We start from the raw sequence: 3,119 nt of genomic DNA on the forward strand, positions 1-3,119 counted from the left end.
GGAGGCGGGGAGCTGGGAGCGGGAGGACGGGGTCTATGTAAGTGCTGGATATGGAGACTGGTGTAATATACAGTGTGTATGGGGTCAGTCAGTGTGCAGGGTGGGGGCTGGGGGCACAGGGTGAGACACTGAATGGGGGCTGGGGGTACAGGGTGAGACACTGAATGGGGGCTGGGGGCACAGGGTGAGACACTGAATGGGGGCTGGGGGTACAGGGTGAGACACTGAATGGGGGTACAGGGTGAGACACTGAATGGGGTGGGGGCTGGCCTGGGATACAGGGTGAGACACTGAATTGGGTGGGGGCTGGGGGTACAGGGTGAGGCACTGTGTGGGGTGGGGGCTGGGGGTACAGGGTGAGACACTGAATGGGGTGGGGGCTGGGGTACAGGCTGAGACACTGAATGGGGTGGGGGCTGGGGGTACAGGGTGAGACACTAAATGGGGTGGGGGCTGGGGGTACAGGGTGAGACACTGAATGGGGTGGGGGCTGGCTGGGGGTACAGGGTGAGACACTGAATGGGGTGGGGGCTGGGAATACAGGGTGAGACACTGAATGGGGGCTGGGGGCACAGGGTGAGACACTGAATGGGGGCTGGGGGTACAGGGTGAGACACTGAATGGGGGTACAGGGTGAGACACTGAATGGGGTGGGGGCTGGCCTGGGATACAGGGTGAGACACTGAATGGGGTGGGGGCTGGGGGTACAGGGTGAGGCACTGTGTGGGCTGGGGGTACAGGGTGAGACACTGAATGGGGTGGGGGCTGGGGTACAGGCTGAGACACTGAATGGGGTGGGGGCTGGGGGTACAGGGTGAGACACTAAATGGGGTGGGGGCTGGGGGTACAGGGTGAGACACTGAATGGGGTGGGGGCTGGCTGGGGGTACAGGGTGAGACACTGAATGGGGTGGGGGCTGGGAATACAGGGTGAGACACTGAATGGGGTGGGGGCTGGGGTACAGGCTGAGACACTGAATGGGGTGGGGGCTGGCTGAGGGTACAGGGTGAGACACTGAATGGGGTGGGGGCTGGGGTATAGTCTGAGACACTGAATGGGGTGGGGGCTGGCTGAGGGTACAGGGTGAGACACTGAATGGGGTGGGGGCTGGGGTACAGGCTAAGACACTGAATGGGGTGGGGGCTGGCTGAGGGTACAGGGTGAGACACTGAATGGGGTGGGGGCTGGGGTATAGGCTGAGACACTGAATGGGGTGGGGTACAGGGTGAGACACTGAATGGGGTGGGGGCTGGGGTACAGGGTGAGACTGAATGGGGTGGGGACTGGGGTATAGGCTGAGACACTGAATGGGGTGGGGGCTGGGGTACAGGGTGAGACACTGAATGGGGTGGGGGCTGGGGTACAGGCTGAGACACTGAATGGGGTGGGGGCTGGGGGTACAGGGTGAGACACTGAATGGGGTGGGGGCTGGGGGTACAGGGTGAGACACTGAATGGGGTGGGGGCTGGGGTACAGGCTGAGACACTGAATGGGGTGGGGGCTGGGGGTACAGGGTGAGACACTGAATGGGGTGGGGGCGTCATGTATATGGGGAGAGGGGTGCAGCCTACACAGATGAAAGGAAGGATATCATTGTCCTATACTGTTGTATCATATATTACATTTATCTTGCAGAATTTATTTTGCATTGCTTGCAGCTTATTATATCACTACTCCATCCAAAGATCTGCTTTATATTGTTATATCCAGCATTACTGAATGTCAGTAAATAAATCAGAAAAACCCTGGCCCCTCTCTTGTCATAACAACAATATGTACAGAACTGTGAGCAATGATTTTGACATTAGGGCAATGATTTAGAGTTGGACCTAAGTCCACGTGCGCCATGTAAACAAGTGACTTGCTTTAAAATTTGTCGCACTGCTTACGCTCACCACTTGCGTCCGTATTTTGAGTTGAGTCTATCTTACACCTGCGCTTGGTGAGGTGTTTGACGGGCGTTCATGTGTCATTTCAGTATAGTAGAGTCATGGCGATACAGGTCAACCACACCAGTAACGGCTTTGATTTTGGCTTACACTTACGCATCTTTATGATACTTCTTTGAAGAGGTGTATCTTGGTGCATCCCATCAGCAGCTATTTATATAGCGCCACCAATTCCGCAGCGTTGTACAGAGAACTCATATCAGTTAGGCCTAGTGCCTAGTTTCAGAGTTAATAACAATTGTGGACACATTTTTACACCTGATGTAACTATATACTAGATTTAAAATTGCACAAATTTTATTATTATTATTAATCTTTATATAGCCCATGGGGAAGCTTATTTAATAAGATAGCGGAAGAAAAGCATAGAAAAAAAAAAAATTTTCTTTGAATACAAAAGTATTTTTTTTTAATTCTTAAACTTAAATTTTAACTTTTTTTTTTATTTTAATTTTTTTATTTCTTACTTTCATCTAGTGAAATAGAAATCTTAAGTCTGGGCCATTTTTAGACACAGTCTGTTTTTGTAACAACCCCGTCTGCTAGTTTAACTACCTTGCTCAAACATCCGCTAGGATTGGTACTGTATTTCAAGGCTTATTTGAATTTAAGGCATGGGTGGAGTCTGGTTTTAAACTGATATAAAGAGCCCATGTTGCTATATTGTGAGTGCCATCTTGTACTTTGAGACAGTTCTGACTAGGAGTTTCGAGTCCTGTTGGGCTGGTCTGGGATCTTGCCGGAAACTGGCACCTTTGAAGTCTCCACGGACCTTGTCACTTTGCACCTGTAAAAAGCAGGAAGACAACGGACTTGGTCCCTAGCCTAGAGGAGTGAATGTGTGGCTCTGTGGCAGATCATCTGTCTCGTTGGGTAACGGTGAATATAGCCCATTTACGGTAGGGTTGCTTATTAGACTCATTATGCAGTGAACACCTGGTTTTTATTACTAATATAATTTGTATCCTGTATGTTCCACCATTTATAAATAATATAAAGTAGACTTGTACTTTTCCAGTTGCTTGGGTAAGTAATTCTGAACTTGTAGAGATATCGGCTGGTACTCTCAGTCAGTACACAATGCTGCCTTCGGTCAGAGGATTTTGCAAGGAGGAAGAACTACCCCACTCCCGCCTACAAGACTTCTCCCGTGCTGCTCCCCACTTATGG

This window comes from Mixophyes fleayi, chromosome 8, assembly GCF_038048845.1.
Source record: "Mixophyes fleayi isolate aMixFle1 chromosome 8, aMixFle1.hap1, whole genome shotgun sequence".
Lineage (NCBI taxonomy): Eukaryota > Metazoa > Chordata > Amphibia > Anura > Limnodynastidae > Mixophyes > Mixophyes fleayi.